The sequence below is a fragment of the Rhea americana genome, unplaced genomic scaffold (genome assembly GCF_003343005.1).
Source record: "Rhea americana isolate MKP2758 unplaced genomic scaffold, rheAme1 scaffold_10, whole genome shotgun sequence".
NCBI classification, from domain to species: Eukaryota; Metazoa; Chordata; class Aves; order Rheiformes; family Rheidae; genus Rhea; species Rhea americana.
The window spans coordinates 10,159,532-10,177,950 of NW_028185039.1; the positions used below are offsets into that span (position 1 = coordinate 10,159,532).

The 18,419-nt window shown below is 37.7% G+C and overlaps 1 protein-coding gene across 6 annotated transcripts in view; it reads right to left on the bottom strand.

Moving 5' to 3' along the window:
- Window positions 1-18,419, bottom strand: part of RBFOX1 (RNA binding fox-1 homolog 1) — a 259,878-nt gene that overhangs the window by 120,576 nt on the left and 120,883 nt on the right. The gene's annotated exons all lie outside the window — the stretch shown is intronic.

The following is an 18,419-nucleotide window of genomic DNA, read 5'->3' on the forward strand; positions in this document are numbered from 1 at the left end:
TTTTTTTTTTTTTTTGAGGCAGTACAACTCTACATTGGAGACGCTCTGGCTTTACAGTCTTGTATTCCAGAATAAATTCAAATTGAAGATTTCATAAGCCACTAGCATTCATACTGGAATGGCCTAATGCATCATGATGATCTAGCAGGTTGCTTGCTGTGTTTTACAGCCTTTCACACTACATTAACCTTTTGTACCTCGAGTATTTATGACCTCGTAAGTAAGTATTTATCAAACTGAAAGCTCATATGCAGAACCGTATTTTAGCTATCAGTGTTTAGGAAAATTTATAGTATTTTTTGCCTGAATTCAAAATCATTTTGGTACACAATCCCGTATTTTTAACGAACAAAAACACTAACGCAGAGTTAAACTATCTTTCCACGTTTTATGAGAATAACTAAACACAAAACAGCCAAATCCCTCAAATATAGTCCCATGCCACTGCTAACATGACACTCTGGTTTAAACTGTATTCCAAAATAAAGACTTTTTTTTTTTTTAAATAAAGAAGAACTATATTTGTTATGCTTTGTGCACTACTCAAAGGCAGATCACAGCAAAATGGTATACAGAAGCACTCCCGGTACAGGAATCATTACAACTACTTAAGTCACAGATTCTGCAAACACGTATTGTATTCTGTATTAAAAAGAAAAAAACCCACAAAATACAGCAAATTAGAAGTATTTATGCTGTGTTAAATGTTAGTATGACTATGCATATGCATAGCCATATTTTAGAAAACAGCAGCTGATTAATGCGTTGCACAAATATTACACAGTGTTGCTTGCAAATATTTTTCAATACAAGCTGGCAAAACCAGGAAATGTGAGGTATTGAAACCTACTGCGAGAAAGGCAAAATCACAAGCTTATAAAGATTTTCACAAAATTTATGGCTAACTGAAGCAACGGTGGATAAGCTAAGCATAGCTACCAGGCAGGCAATGCCTAAACCAAGTATTTCTTTCCTATCTAAGAAGTTTTTTTTTTTTYCCTCAAGTGTGTTTTGCAGGCATTTTCCTCCACTCTTCTGCCTCCTCCATAGCCACCTGAGCTATGGACAATTAAAAAAAAATCCATCTTCAACTCCCCCAAACAAACAAAAAACAAAAACCTCCCAAACTCCCAGGAAAGGAAAACCACAGGAAAAACCCACAGGAAAGGAAGAAGGGTATGTGCTGCTCTGTTATAAACTCAGGCACTCCTTCAAGTACAAGAAGTCAGTCTCAGTCTCTGAGGGATTTCTTACTGCTGGTAATCATACTGAGCTGCAGACTACTACTGGCCGTGTCTGGTGCATTAATTGCAGAAAAAAAATACACAAATAACTGTGACAGAAGGAAGAAACCACAGCGCTGCTGCGGCGTTTTGCACATGCAGGACCTCCTGCAGAAGTGTCTTCGGACAGGCTGCTTCCAGCCCTCCTTCCCCGTCACCCCCTTCTCGCGCTCCCTGTCCCCACCAGGATCCCGCTCCCATCTTCCCCCCACTTTCTCGGGGCTTTGCAGTGGAGGCTTTAAACACCGTGAACACAGTGAGTGAGTTTCTCACCAAGAGGTCCCTTTTCAGCCTCCCTCTTGGAGAGGGCAGAATGCTTTCAGGCTTGCACGGCTCCCTTCTCCTTAAGGGTAAAAAGCAGATGGAGAGTATATTGTAGAACATCTCGCTCTTCCCTCCCCTCTTACCAAGCAGGCATTTGGACACAAGGACACATCGCTATACTAATGGGCACAGGCACTTATTTAGTAGGAAGTTTCAGACCCTGGTCACCTCACCTTTGCCACAATCCTGGCAACAGTCATGTTCCTCCTATTATTTCRTGTCCTACCTTTGACTCCTCAATCCCATTCCTCAGGGGAAGAAACARAATGTTTCTTGCTAGCTAGTACCACACACCACAACCCTGTCTTCACCATGTATTGCAAGAGGGGTTTGCAGTGGAAGAAAAAATGTTAGCCTCACATGGTCTGTATGGTATATCTTAAAGTTCAACTAAGCTGCAGAGTTTTACTTTACTTTGGTTTTCATATCTCCTAAGTAACAGAATATCTTACAAACTTTTTTCTTACTCACACACCTAAAGCATAGCATTCACATAAACCAAGCTTAGCCTGGAATCTATTCATGCACAGTGCTCCAAAAGCACCCGTCAGTTCAAAATGAAATTCAGCAACAGCATTCTGTTATGGGAAAAAGAGTATCTCAGTCTAGACACTTGAACTCAGGACAGCCAGCTGCTGCAATCTACTCTGTCACAAATTTGCCTTGGGCAGGTCATTTAAACTACCTGTACTTTAGTTCCTCCTTTGCAAAAGTGGAAAAAATAATAATTGTCACTCAACAAAATCTCACAAAATGGTCACAAGGATGAAATCAATCATTCCTGAGATGTTCACAGAGGATCATCCTATAAACTCAACAAGAAAGAAATAATCACATTAGATTTAGGCAGAAGCATCACATTTCCAACTATCTCAGGTTTATTATAGTCTACTGCCATGTTAAAAGCATTCTCAAACATAAAGAAGAAACTATCATTTGAGGTCACAAGCTTCTAAGCTCTCTAGCTCAAATTGTTTGTACTGCTCTACTCCCCTCGTATAAGGAATCACCATCCAGGAAAGTGTCACAAATTTCAGAAAAAACAAAAGGTGTTCTTGCATTCAAAATTAGACTGGAGCAGCCCTACAGTGCACCAGTAGACTGCCTTGTGCCCTGCAAGCAGCTAGTGATATAAAACTCTTAGTCCCTCTGCTGCACCGAAGCACTCAGACAACATATTCTGGTCCTAGGGCAGTCACACAGCATGTCATACATCCTCCTTCAGTCGCTGTGACATCTCTATGAAGAAAGAAACCCAGTAAGATTTCATAACCTTGGTTACATCTCTGTGACAAGGCAATTCATCAGCACCAACAAGCTTGTACAGTGACAACACTGAACCCTCATGCTACACGTCTGCAGCGTTAACAGACAGTCCGCGTATTCCCCACTCAGCCTCYACCATACAGCAGAGTGGCCAATGAATTCATGACTATAGATGTAAGACTGAAGCAAATAAAGAAAAAAAACCTTTTCATGTCACCATAGCACTCAAAGCTGTTTCTCCTGTGGATAAAATTGTCCTAAATACACACAAAGCTCATCAGAAGGTGGTCAAGGTACAAAGACATTTTAGCAAATGTTAAGAGCAACAAATCCATCACCCATTCAATTTCTGTACCAAAGATTCCACTTGTAAATAATGTTTGGCATGGAATATGCTTAGCAGATACCGCATTTGATTGCTAACTTGAGTAAGGCAAGTTCTTCCAGCAGTCTCAGGGATTTTCTAGTCAATTCCCAGTTTTTCATCTGAAAACTAGGAGCAATAATAATCCTTTTTGGTAAATCAGCAGCTTGTTGCAGTGGCAAAAAACTTTGGGGAACATACCACCAGACAGTCTAATTCTCCTCTTCTCAACCCAACAGTAAGAAAATACACGGGAGTACACACAGCTATTCAGAGAAGAATAGAAAAGTATGCTTGAAATGCTTGTTAAATAGTAAGACGTGAAACAGATTAAACTGTAGTCTAAATTCTAAGGATTACTCCACAACCTATGGAATGGCTACATTATCCATGGAGTTAACCCTCTGTGAAGTCTTAAGTATAAATGATTGTCTGCATGGTGCGCAAAAGATCGGATCGTCTTTTACTTGTAATAAAGACAAAATATAACTCTTCTTACTAGCAGAAGATACAGGTATAGATGAAAATATATACCTTGTATATCAAGGAATATCAACCCTCCACTTCCACTGAAGACAAAAGGCTGAAAAACATAAGGCACAGTAAGTTCAATAAAGATAGAAATAGTGAGTTCCTAAATTATGCTAGATAGCTAGTTCTAAAAATTACATGACCAGGATCTGAAATATGTCAAATCAACATGTCAAATCAATAATTCAATGAATTAGAAAGCTACTCAGATCTGGGCCAATATGTAAACAGTATTTTGCTGAAGGGAAGTGGAGATATTGAGATTAAATTCTGTTTGCTACCTGAAAAATTGTGAATAGAGATATTAAACACTTGATGATAGTGGAAAGCAAAATTTACACAGAAGGTGACCTAAACGTATACCTCCTACTAGGACAGCCACCAYGTCTCAGTCAGAAACGTGCCACGTATAAAATGACTGATATCTCCTAGAGACCAGATTTACTGCATATGCATGGTTAGGATGATTAACATCTTGTGATCTGTATCATCGAGCACACAAGTGAATACGTGCTACATTTCTAGGCACACAATGGTCTATTTGAGGATCTTCGCTTTCGAAACCTCCAGACAAATACACAAAGTCCTCAAATGACATCTAGACAAAAATTCCAGGCAGAATTATARATGCAATGGGTTAAGGCAGGAGCCTGAGATACAGTAAATATATTGTCCTGAAACATGCATTTGAAAAAACAACACCGAAAACTGAAGTCTCTCGCTCTAACAATAATAATAAAAAGAAAAAAAGCAAAAAAGCTTAGCTGTTTCTGTTCAGAAAGTGCAGAATAAAATCCATGATTCAGGCACTAGTACCTTTGACTGAACAGGTTTTGCCCATAAAACACTCTCTCTGAAATGCTGACTTTGCTATGCACAGAAAAAAGATTAACATGGGAAATGGCTGCAAGTTTCTTTTCAGAAACAACAGAGATAGCTATAAAAGGAACAGATATGCAACACCTGCAACTCAAAGAACAAAAAAGAAAAGAGGAGACTTGAGCTCAAAATGAGAGGSAGGATCTTCTAGAATTGGGAACGTTTCCTGGAGACAGAAGAAGACAATAGCAACTTTTTATGCTGACATGAAAATGGTTTTATTTTGTGTGAGCCATTTCACAAGTGCATATACTGCTAATCTCAGTTGCATGTTAACTTCAGCCATTTTATAGAATGAAGCTTGCAGTGTCCCAAAATTCATAAGTAAGCACTTACAAGTGTGTGCTAAAGACTAACCCGCCTTCAAAAAACTTAATAAATATTTTTAAAGGTATCACTATTGTATGTCTTTGTGCATACCAGCAGTACTGCTACTTCGGCACAAGCTTGATGTCTCAATTAATGTATACAACCCAATTAAAATGTTAGTCATCTGCTTACACTAAAGGCAACCTTACAATGCAGATGTATTCCAATACCTCTACACAGAAGCTCCGCATAAACTTGGGACCTCACCATGCAGGTATCAATTCCTGTATGTAATATTTCTATTAGTAGTTATAAAGAATAGTAAACATTCTGTTCAGTCGTAAGTCTTTACAAGACTAAGTTGTAAGGCTAAGACTGTATTTTGTCTCAAAAGGAAAGTACTGCGTTTCATGATGCAAATTTACAGGGATATAGTACCAYCAAGTCACGCTACAGCAGTGAGTATCAAACACCGTTCACGCATTAGAACTGATTCACTGTCTACCTCAAAACCTCCTCTTTCAGCCTGTTGGAGATTTTGTTAATTAGAAATTAAAAAAGAAAAAATCCAGGAGGATRCCATGTCTTATTTTTCTCCAAAAGCACTGACTTACACGCCAAGTATTAGCATTTGTCCAAAGAAGAACATATTATGTATTAAAAAAAAAAAAAAAAATGCATACAGCAAGAAGTCCAGTTCTCTTGTATTTCTCCTGCTCTAGGTTAGGACAGTTTGCCCCCAGTCAAATCAYTTTTTTTAGAGAAAAGGAAATAAAAAGATTCTGAGGTGAAACGTGGCATCTGTTTCACTGAATTTGATAAAGCTGGACTTGAAAACTATGTAAGAAAGGAGATGAGGGGAGAGCAATGCCTCCACTGGAAGGTGTATTTCTCGCACAATGCAAATATTTCTCATACCACTAAAAACAAAAGAATAAGGAGTCTAGGCAAATTGACAAAAGAATTGCTATCATTTGGAAGTGCACAAACTAAGAGCAAATTTCTGCTATCTAAACTATCAATTTTCATTCAATGCAACTGAAAATGCACATGTGATTATTTCATGTTAAGATTAATCCTTTAGAATATTTAAATTAAATTCAGATTTTAAAACTRTATTTTATTAATAATCTCTTTAACTAAGAGCAGCAATTATATTTATTAAGTTTTTTAAAATTATGTTGTATCTCATCTGTCCATAATAGCCAAATTAGGTTTTCAAGCACTATTTTAACTTGAAAATAGTGAATTTATGTATTTTCCATTCAGTTTTGTGAGATTTTCTATCTCATATATTCTCTTATAAAGCACTAGAGCTTTTATTAAGCAAAGCTCACACTACAGAAGCTTCATACTCAAATACTCTAATTGGCTCAAACAGACTTGGATCTTCCAGGATTGCGGGGTGATCAAGACTACAGTATGTTGCTGTGTTGGTACACATATTGTTTTCAAATCAAACATTTAGATACTACTTAGAAACAGCTGGAACTTCTGTGAATCCTTATTAAGTTAAATAGTTTAAAACAGTTAAATAGACATCTTTTGATGCACTTCCCCTAACAGCAACAAAAGCACAGACACAGAAAAGACCTGGCAAGTATAATTACTCTTTTCTTTTCCCTTTGACTGTATTGGAAGATTTTAATCAATTAATTTATTTATTTGTTTTTGAGACCAGAAAAACAGAAGAATATTTTAATTACAATACAAAACAAAAAACGCAAGACAAACCCCCATTCTTGCTTTTCAATATACAACTAAACTGGGAGACAAATCTTCCAAGTCTTATTTTAGAATCCACAGTTGGTCCATATGTAAAAACTAAGATGTCCTCAAAAGCAAGCAATCTTTGTAGCTCTCTATTCCATCGGTAGAGTGTTTTATGCACCTTGTCTAACCTTACCTGGACGTGTTGCTGGACCTCATGGCAGAGGCTAATGAGAAGTCACAGCACAGGCATTCTCAAGTCTCCTCTTTCTCAGAGGGGTTTTTACAGAAGTGTTTGCTGTGTCTGAAGAGTACCATGTATTTTCCTGCCATACGGAGATTGATTTTGAATGGGCATCTCAAGATTTGAATAGTGAGGCTTTAGATAACACAGTTCTCAGACAGGGAAGAGAAGATCAATGGTGATGGCAACTGTTTTCAATAAGAGAGATGTGAAGAGGTTTCTGCTGTGAAAGCAAAGGTGGAAAGTCCCTTGGAGCAAGACTAGAAGGTCTGAGAGGAACAAGCTAAGTCAAAAAAAAAAAAAAAAAAAGTGATATGCTGATATTATAACACAATTGCATGGGGTATCAACTGAAAATGTTATCTAGAGCCAGAGATCTACAAACGCAAATGCAGAAGTACCAAAATATCTTCGTATGTACTCCACGATAATTATGTATTTCTGTCCGAAGACCACATATTCTGTCTACGCCACATTAAAATCCACAGCATTTGGCCCTGTAACTTCCACTAGGGAGAAAAAATAGAAGACAAATTCCAGACAATCTTTGGATGAGAAAAAAAAAATATTATTGGAGGTCTGAAGAAGGAAAAAAGAGGAAATAGAAACAAAGCAGGCATCTTGAAAAATAACACAAGAAGAAAACTAAAGGAAGATCATAAAAAGAGAACAGTAAAATTAGAAAGGGAAAGAAGATAATTGAAATACACAGAAAGATTAAAAGGAAAATAGGTAAGAATCCAGCAAAAGGGAAAGCGCAGATTTTGCATTTATGCAGTTCTTAATATGTATATATATAAAATCTTCTCAGTATATTAGGAAAACTATTTACCCCCCAAGCATGCAGTGTTAACAAAGCAACTAAAAGTTTAACATTAATCATGTAAGCAAAAAGCACAGACAACGACAAAAAAAAAAAAAAAAAAAAAAACACTCAACTCCCCCTCACTAAGATGAAGTTTTACTTCAATTAGCTGACACTCTCTTTTGTGACCTTAACACTGCTCACATATCAACACAAAAGAACCTTTGTTTTATACAGATCAATTAAACAGGCTTCACACACAGAGAACTGGTTTTCTCAAGAGAACAGTGCATAAGGTTTCAGTAGAGGAAGCCTATTGTAAAGATATTTTTTAATGAATTAACTTTCACGTGTGTGCATTATTAAATGATATCTAGTAATCAGATATCACTGTAATGTAAATAATATTCTAGGTGTGCCCAAAACCTAGGACATCAAGGGTAAGTTTAGTTTTAAGAGCACTTGAATTTTTAAGATAATTGAGGATATTGATCCGTGCATKTATTATTATTGTAAAGTATTAATGTTATAGATATATTTTAAAGCATTTTATTTTTAATAGCAATCATAAAAATATAGAATAAAGATAATAGGAAATGGCTTCCTTTAAGCAGTGATGTTCATATTAAATTTAGAAAATTATATACTAAGAAATTCAGAACCACTACGGCATCTATCCTATGCCCCTAGTAATAATTTTAAACACAAGTGACCAGCAATCTACAATATGCTTGTGCTTTCATAGCCAGAGTCCATCTCCTATGGTCTGGTGGTCTGGATGGACCTCCTACCTTCAAACGTATTCAGGACAGAAGAYGACTATTCTGGCCATCTGCAAACTGCAGCAAGTAACTTGACATGTAAGTAACAGTTTCCATATCACTCCTTTGTACATATGTGGGTGCATTTCTGCAGGCTTAGTTCAAGAAAAAAAAAAAACAACCAGACTACTCTGTGATTTATCTTGTTGTCTGGAATTTCTACCTCTTTCTTCAATAAATTAATAAATCATTTTCATATTTAGACACATATTTAGTGTCTAGAGCTGTGCAATGGCCCCAATTTGAAATAACTATCCAWATATTTCTGCATATCCCAGAAAGACCAAGTACTGCACAATGCATATGCCAGACTATCAGCTCAGTCTAATTCCTTTTCCRATAAAGTTCAAAAGGAAGAACTTCTAAAGGTTTCCTGAATGTAGACCTGATTAACAAGAAAATTCTCCTCTGTCTACTTCTGCCTGCAGTGACGTGACTTTGGACCTGCCATGTCATTTGCAGACTATTAAATAGCCTCAAACTTATGGATGGATTCTCCCGCGAGGTAAGCCAGACTAAGCGAGGTAAGCTATGTGCCTTGCTGTTGCCTTACTAATACTGATGGATGGCAAAGGAAAATGGTTGAAGTCACTCTTTTATACTGACCCCAGAAAGAGAACATTAAGCAGAGAGAAGTGGTAAGTAACCTCAYACAGGAATAACATTTAATTGAAATAATTCTGTGAATAGGTGAGTAGGTGGGCGGGAAAGTTGAAGAGAAAGCTGTGTGGGAGAAGAACAGAAATTTGAAAGTATAAATAGGGATTTAGAAAAAAAAATGGGGTTGGGTTGGGGGGGGGGTTGATAAGCCAATAAACTATCCTTACCTGAGACCCACCTGCAGTCGGACAGGAGAATAAGCTTAGCTATTGTGTAACCCTGGGCAGACTGCCACGTTAACTGAAATTGAGCCTTATGATTTAAGGAAGAGCACGAAGGCAATCCGAACGATCTTTTGATCTTCATAGCTTTTGGCTACAACCTTGCTAGTTTTCCACCCTACCATTCTGACCTTTCTGTGAATAGTCATCTTCTTGCAAGCAAGGACCTAGGCACTTTCTCAGTTAATAAAGAAGTTACCAACATGTTTGCACAAAGTGCTGCTGGCAATATATGAACTTATATTAAAATTAYGAAGAGCTGTTGCAGTGAGGAGTCAACAACTTGTGATAAAGTTGCACATCATGAACTATCATTTGCACGGCAATTACAAGAGAATGGAAAACATCATTAGTCTTACTCTACCTAGCACTGTATTTAGTGAAAACAAGAGCTAATTTTCACAAAAAAATCCCCCATATAAATAAGGATCGATTTTAATTACCATGTTATAATGTGAAACAAAGATGCAGAAGGTCAAATACAATGTAAGTTGTAATTAGCTATTTCATTGTAGCAAGGTCTCCTTAGAAATTTATGCTTTGTTTATTCAGCAAAATATGCAACAAATGTTTCTCTCAAGACATTAGAACCCAAAGCACAGCCAGAGCATTTGGATGCCACAACTACTTAAGACTGCCGAGAGAGACAAAAAAAGTCAATAATGAAACACATTAAAGTGGTATGGGGAGCAAAGCACATGAAGATTCCGGAAACCCTATCGTTAACTCTTTCAGGACCGAGTAGGAAGCAAACCTTAAATCATTTAATTGGTCAGTTACATTTGGGAGATCCAAAATTATTTGGTACTGAAGAAAAGTTCATCAGAAGAAACTCTTCAAGCTGGACTAATWTGACTAAGTCCCTGACTGAATGCATAATGGAAAAGGACTCTAATATTTTTTTGTGTTAAATCTGCCTTAGATTTGGCTGAGACTACCTGCTCAAGTGACTTCAGAATTGATAGTCTGTCCCACAGCGAACGTTCAGAGGGCTCTTCAATGAAGTCCAAATGAYTTATCTGAGCAAACACGATTACACAAGGCAGAGCCTAACTGCTTTCTTTATCCGCTTTTTTGGGGGGCTTCAGCTTTACTACTACACTATCACCAACTCAAAAATTATTTCCCAGGTAAAAAAATACATTTCAAAAAATACAAGCGCTTTTTTTTTTGGTCTTCTTTTTCAGTATCACACATGCAATCCTTTCCTGCTGTCTATGAGGACCAAAAGCAAAAAGAAGCTGGGGTGCTATCTTAATCACAAAGATGCAAGGACTGAGATTCCAGAAGAACATAAGACTTGCTGGTACACATGCAGTCGCACAACAAGCTGCCCACTATGCTGGATACAGCTGTTCTCCTCCCAACGGATAGCCACTGACAGATGACAAGCATTTTCTGGGAGCAAAGCCTAAGTCATTAAATCAGCAACACAGAAAAAAGGTGGTATTTTTCTTACCAGGGAACACCAGTAAGTATATAAGCAGACAGCTTATTAACTGTCGGATAGAAAACAGTCAGTCTGAAGTTCTGTGAATCCTTGAGAGGAAGCTATTTGAGAGCATGCGCTGACACATCCAGCTGCTTAAGTGAGCAGTACGTTACCGCTGTTCTTCAGCATAAGCATAGAAATACACACCGGGTAGAGTTACAAAGTTTACATGCAGGGCTCTCCACAAGGAAACCTCTTAGAAGTAATGAGGTCTATGATCCCAAGTCATTACCGTGCCTCAGCAACCTAGCACAGCATTATGTTATCTATTTGGGATGTCAGTTTTGATCTCTTCACTATGCTGCAGAGTAGGAGCTAGACTAGCTTGCTKGCTTCTATGGCTCTGAAGCACTTGGGGTTTTGAAACAACCTCCTTGAAATATTTTGTTCAAGTAGCAGTTAGGACCAAATCTAATAGAATCTAATCTAACAGAAATAGCAAACCATACTGATACAACACCCTGCATCACCAGGGTATGATTTAGATGAATAAACGCTGCTGTACCAATTGTCAAAGTATTATCAAATGTCTACTATACATATAGAAAAAAAAAGAAAGGAATTGAAACGTCATTGATAACAGTTCAAGGAAAAAAAAAATCCATGGGAAAATCTGACTTGTAAGACAGCAGCTTTCCGGGRTAAGGTTCCTGGATCCTCTGTGCAGAGGAGGCATAGTCTTCTGTCTTGGGAGACATGATGGACATGGTTATCTCTACCCTAATTCTGCTCCCTGGGTTCCCAGAGAGAACTACACACAAAGGTAAGCTAGTCACTTTTTCTTCTCAATCCACAAGAGGAAGTTCCAGATCCATGTTCCAGGTGTACTACGAAAACCTATTAGACAGAAGCAAAATATTCAAATCCAAAGACAAGCAGCAGTTGATCTCAGCAATACTGAAAAGTGTGTCTCTTCTTACAAAGATGTTCCTCTAATTCATTGGGGGTGAACTTACAAACTTTTTCTTAAGGTGGACCTCAATGAAGTTCATCTCAAGAGTAATGAGCACAACCATAATTACACAATGAGTCAGCAAGCTACAGATAACTTTGTTTTAAAATTSTCTACTTCAACGACACACTGTTGTAAGAACAACTGATGGACTTCTATCTCCAAGCCAAGTAGGATATGGCCTTCTGTTTTAACAGAATTTCTCAGAAGAACTAGCGTATCCTACGTCCTCAGGAAACAGACAGGGAAGAAAAGAGCAAGCAAAAGAAGTAAGGGGGAAAAAAAAGAAAACCCAAATTCAACCACTTACATAAAGATAAAAGGAGAACAAAAAGAGCTAACAAGAAATAAAAGTATGTTGCAGAGAACTACAGCAGCAATATACCCACCCATCTCAGCAATTTGGGTTTATATAAAGTCCTTCACCACCAGCACTTGCTACTGTCAGTTCAGTTCTCTTCCCAAATTAGCAAGTACAACAGAGAGATCAGTACAAAATCGACAAAGGGCATGTATCCCTCAAAACATCACCCCCAGAACAGCTGAATTAAACACGCAAATAATATTTCAGCACTCAACATCACTAGGCCTTCCCAAATGCCTACATGAACAGATGGCCTCTGCAGCATGATGAAAAAGTGCACAAAGCTGGACGTAATTAACACCAGGAAAAGGAACCATCTGATTTTCAAACCATTATATCCCAAACAATATATAAAATTTGGAGGACAAAGAAGGGCAACTGTAACAGCAAGCAGGGTTACCTAGTACACCAATTGTTCTCACGCAGAAGAGCACCAAGTGCAGCGGATGCTACAGGAGAAATTTTGGTAGTGAGAACACAGCTAATCAAGCTGGAACTTAGTCCAAACGCAGGGGTTGTATGAAAAATACCATGACATCCTCAACGATCGCAGACAACCCGATTGCTGCATTATTTCTGTTAAATGGCTCCAGCAGTGCTGCATCCCCTAGTATCACATTGAGTATTGACTCAGAACCAACTTAGAGGGAAGGGTGCCAYGTGCTGAACCACCAGCACTGCTTCTGGAAGCACCTGCATCTTCCCTGAAGCACTTCTAGCCAAGCACACATTTTTATCAAAGGCTTCAYTCCTTGGGAAACCTGATGAAATTGTAGTTTGAGATAGACTGAAGAATGACATCAAGGTTTCTCTAATGCAGAGTCAGTTAAGTTTACCATACCATATTATTAATTTATATTATTAGTACATTACACTTAGAATAGGAAACACTAGAGAAACAAAACTTACTATTACCTGCTTTCTTACACATGCCCAGTTAATGCCCTATATATTTAGACATACATCTCCCACAGACATCAGTGAAAAAACACTGGCAAAACAGAACAAGTTTTACTCCCTGAAATATACAAAAATACATATATATTTTATTATACATTATATTCATATAAATTTATATTGTATTTTATAATATTTTAGTATGTGTATGTAAAAGGTGATGTCACAGAATTTGATAAAATGATCAGAAATATCTTACTTAAAAGCCTTTCAAATACGTACACTATTTAAAACAATACTCAAAGCCAGTTTGAAAAACTGCTACACATTACTCCTACCATAATTTTATAACATTGTTATCATAGATCCATCCATCTTGAAAGAAGCAATTTATTGGTTTTGTTTCTAACTAAAAGCATATTTGATGCTATGGAACTCCCAAATCTACCAGCATTTAAACAAGCTCACATGGAAACTGAGTACTGGATGAGTATTGATCATGCACATGCTCAGCTGGACTACTTCCACGCTGAAATTTAAACCAATACAATAAATTGATCCATAATCTTATTAACAGACGCTTTTATATTGTTTCAGTTAAATCATCCTGTCTTTAAACATTCCTTACTTCCCATTTATTCTGTATATTTTCTCCTGTTTCATAACATCAAAGTATTAGTAATCCCTATGCATAGAATCTAACCACCATCCATGTCCAACATTTATCCTAACAGAACCTGCTTTACCCTATTTTATCAAAATGATATTTAAAACTATTTTCACTAGGAAATACACTTTTTGGAAGTACATGAGAGTTGTTAATCCCCAACCTCACTGCCAAAAGAATGTCCATGAAATTACACTTGAAGTAGTTAAGTGTAACATGCAGRAAAGCAAAATTTTTTAAAATGTCAGAAAGTTTCATACTTCTTAATTGCAGTGTAAAAAGTGCTCGTTAGCCAATTTGAGCAAAAGCAAGTAAGAGAATATATTATTTCTTCACTGAAAGGAACTCCGGAATGAAATGAAGTTCAAGGAAAATGGCAAGCGTTTTGACAAGGTAGCTCAATTAATAAAGACTAATTAAAGATGCCCAAAGCAGTTGGGAGTCCACAGAAAGTCCATGCTGCAAATTATGAAAGGCAGGCAGAGCACTCTACTCAGATTTTGTGTCTTTTCTTTGGAAAAGTTCAMTGCATTGCTGATGCAATGTTTTCTTTTAAAAAGTAAACTCTGAGGGAAAAAAGAAGACTCTCTTCATATAAAATCCACAACAAAATATTTTAGCTTTAATCAAAGAAAAAAGTACATTCTCTTCTGCTCAGACTTGTCTGTTTGCACAGCACATAGAAAACACCACATACTCAGTAAGGCTGAATTCACTCATGTCCTGCTCCAGCTCAAGGTCGGTTTAAATCATTGTCATTTTGRCCTGGTACTATTTTACACCCCTCTTGGAAGGCTCTGAAGCAATCAAACAAGATTCAGGAAACATTTATTAAAGCCTATAGCGTCTACTAATTAAGAAGTCTACTCTACAGACTTACTATTTTAAYGTGCACAGAATTGGAAACCTGTAATAAAGAAGACGATGATTGAAACCCTGCTCAGTYTGAGTGAGGATACTGCCATCGTTCTCATCTGGGCCAGGATCACTCTTGATGCTGCAGTAAAGCATTCAAGAGAAATTCCACAAAATTTCGGCTTGGGTTGCACAAGACACAGTGTGAGCTCTAGCTTCAATGTGTTATTTTTTCAGACAAAAAAAAGAAAGAAAGAAAGAAAATGAATACACACATAGAATAAGCCAAAATATGTGTCTAGGCTTAGTGTGGATTAAGTCCTCAAGGGGTGAGGCAAGTCACTTCTAGTAGTTCTACAAACACAGAAATTGCTCTGCTGTTTATAAGCTTCATATTTCAAAACTGTAACATGCATTTTTAAGGCTATACACAGCTTCAAATGCACATRAGTATGCATGTGAATATGAAAAATCAGAAATTGGTTTTCCTTCCAATAGTTTGTCTAATCTACATTAATCACAACAGTATCCTTTTGCAAATGATCTATCGACTATTTTTCTTTTAAAGACACATAATTCAACTTACTGAAAGTGAACAATGTAAAAACATTGGAACCTACCAAGCAAATGCCACTATGCCCCCACACTACTTCCCCTTAAAATTCTTGAAGACTAGAAAACAACTATTCAAAAAGCTAATGAGCATAGGAAAGAAATGTAAGTATTTTTCCATCAAAAGAAAGATCACACTAATACACTATTGACACGGTACTGTTAACGTTCTATTTCATAATGAAAACATATATTATCAAAACCACCTCTCACAAAGAGATGTGCACAGCTGCACCCTCATAATATTACAAAGTCCTTCTCAAATTAGTGAGGTTCTGCCCGAGTTTGATCTGTATATACCCCTATGGTTTGTTAAGAAGTCTGATGCTAATGAGACACAGCATAACAAATTTCAGATCTAGCTATCCGTTATTAATTTGTGCAAACCACATTTGATTGTGAATTCGTAAAAGTTCAACTCATAACTAGCTTTATAACTGTCAAGGCTACACTGAACAGTGCATATCCATAGTGAATACACTTACTGTAAACTTTTATTTGCAATGTGATGTTCTCCAGGGAACAACAACATCAACAGCTTTCAATGTAGTATTGAAATTCAGGGAAAAAAAAATCTCTGTTTTTTCTTTTTTTTAAGAAAAAAAAACTTCTCAAAAATAACATAAAGTCAAAAGTAAGGAAATTAATTCTTTAGGCTCCGCATGGGAGCTTCTTAAACAAAGAAGTTATACATATTCCTTTGCAAGAAGGCAAGGATCCTTTGTAAGAAGTAAAGGACCTATAACAAAAAGAACAAATAAGTACACTAAATTGGCAAAATACAAAAGGTTACTAGAATTGAAGCGCTATCCTCCAGAGGACGAATATTTACTCCAAGTGGAGCCAGAAGGGAGAAGGAGTGTGACAGGTAAAATGCAAGTTGGATATTAGGAAGGCTAAAAGGAAATAAGAGCAGAGAGCTAGGGAGACAAAAACAAATAACAATAAAATCTCTTGGTATATCAAAAGCATCAAATTTGCAAGGGAATCATTGGATTTGCTGGAGTGAGGTTTCAAAGAGTATTTGAAGGAGATGAGGACATTGCAGACAATCCACATGATTTCTTTTCATCAGTCTTTGCCGTGGAAGATGTTGGGGAAATGCATACGCGACTTTTCCAATAAAGAGAAACTTCAAACTAAAAAATCAAAAGGGGATGAGAGAACACAGTAGTAAATTGACAGCCATGTCATTAGGGGCGAGCTCCTGCCCCACTCGCACCAGCATTGCATCGCTGATTTTAGCACCGACAGTCTTTTATTTCAGAACTGAATGGTAAAAGGGCCAACAGTCTACTAAAAGGAAAAGATAGAGCTGGGCATCACAGTGAACTGTTCCATGTGCAGCAGTGGTCAGAAGAGCAAGCAGAACAGCAGGATACAAAAAACAACACAGCGACAATGGAGACAATTATACTGTTAATCAATATATGATCTCTTGTGGAATATCTATTCAGTTTAGAGCTCTCCCTCTAACCCAAGGACAGTGACTTTCAACAACAGTTGACAAAAATGATCATGCATGAAAACTTAAAAACCTGGAAAGAACTCGGAAGTTAACAAGCAGATGAATAAGAGGGACACTGCAGAGCTGTATATAAGACTGAGGGGGGATCTGATCAATGTGTACAAGTACCTGAAGGGAGGGTGTCAAGGGGACGGGGACAAACTCTTTTCAGTTGTCCCRTSTGACAGGACAAGAGGCAATGGGCAGAAATTGAAGCACGGGAAGTTCTGCCTGAMCGTGAGGGGGAATTTCTTCCCTGTGAGAGTGAGGGAGCCCTGGCACAGGTTGCCCAGAGAGGTTGYGGAGTCTCCTTCTCTGGAGATGTTCAAGGCCCGCCTGGATGCAACSCTGTCTAACATGCTCTAGGTGACCCTGCTGAGCAGGGGGGTTGGACTAGATGATCTCCAGAGGTCCCTTCCAACCTTACTCGTTCTATGATATAACCCTAAGCGATACAGGTAAATAGGATGCTCTTGCACTTAACCTTTCTCATGTCACTGGARCAAAAGGCCCTCAGTGCAATACGAAGCTGCCATTTCAGGAATTAAAAGACTGAAGGAATTTATCGCACAAACCTCAGCACCGTGCAATTCACAAGCACAGTTAGTTTCCTTACAGGAAGGAGTGTTTGTGATTACAGCCACAACTCACGACAATAGCAAGGAATATTCTTTGCTGCTGTTTTTAAGTTTACCTATTTGAATGTGCAGAGGCATGAAATCCGCATGCGCTTATCTATGATTATCTTATTAGGGAAATAAAGAGCCTCGTTGCATGCTTTTTTYCGTAACTATCCATTACAAGGTCTTCCTTCTTTTTGAAAGGCATCTCATGCTAACACCAGAAAGTAGTGACCTGCTCTTCTAGATCCTTAGCTCCTAATCTTCTAGATACAAAAACCATACTGATACTGTTTTTCTTTCTTGTTCATATCCATATAAAGATGCTAGTGACAGGGCAAGATGCATATAAATCTTCAGAACCACTCGTTTAAAAATACATGCCTTTCATCCTCCCCAGCACATAAAGAACGCATTCCCACGAGACTTTGAAGGAAGAAACTCCTATTCAAGGAGGAAAAGGTATCTTGGAAACCTTCAGCTGCTGAAAAAGACTATTTTCAGAAGTCATTTCATAACARGCAGTGTTTCCCCAAAGACTATTCCACTCTGAATCTTCCAGATCCAGACTTTCCCTTTTTTCTTGCCCTAATGCACAAAACCTTTCAAGTAGGATATGTGACAGGGGAGTAAGATGAGGTATGGAGCGTGGCTGCAGCAAGGACAATGAGGACATGTAAGGCTGCTCCAAATGTCTGCTCAACTGCAGTGTGCTTTCTAATCTGCGCTGGATCCCATACACTTAATGCAGGTGGCTGATGATTCAGAAATCTGCCAACCATCTGCACTGGATATCCTGGGTCCTGATCTAGAATCAAGACAGAAGCACTAAACTATCAAAGTGTGAAATCTGCGATTTAAATTACAAGGTAGGACCATCCACCGAGTCTCTTGCATAATTCATGACATTTCAGAAGTACCTAATTCAAGCAAAAGGGAAAGTCTACCATTTCTGTCCTCAGCAGAACAGTTTTAAGTGATATTTTCAACATATGAGTGCTTCAGCATTTGGAATTTCATCTCAGTACRTTATAAA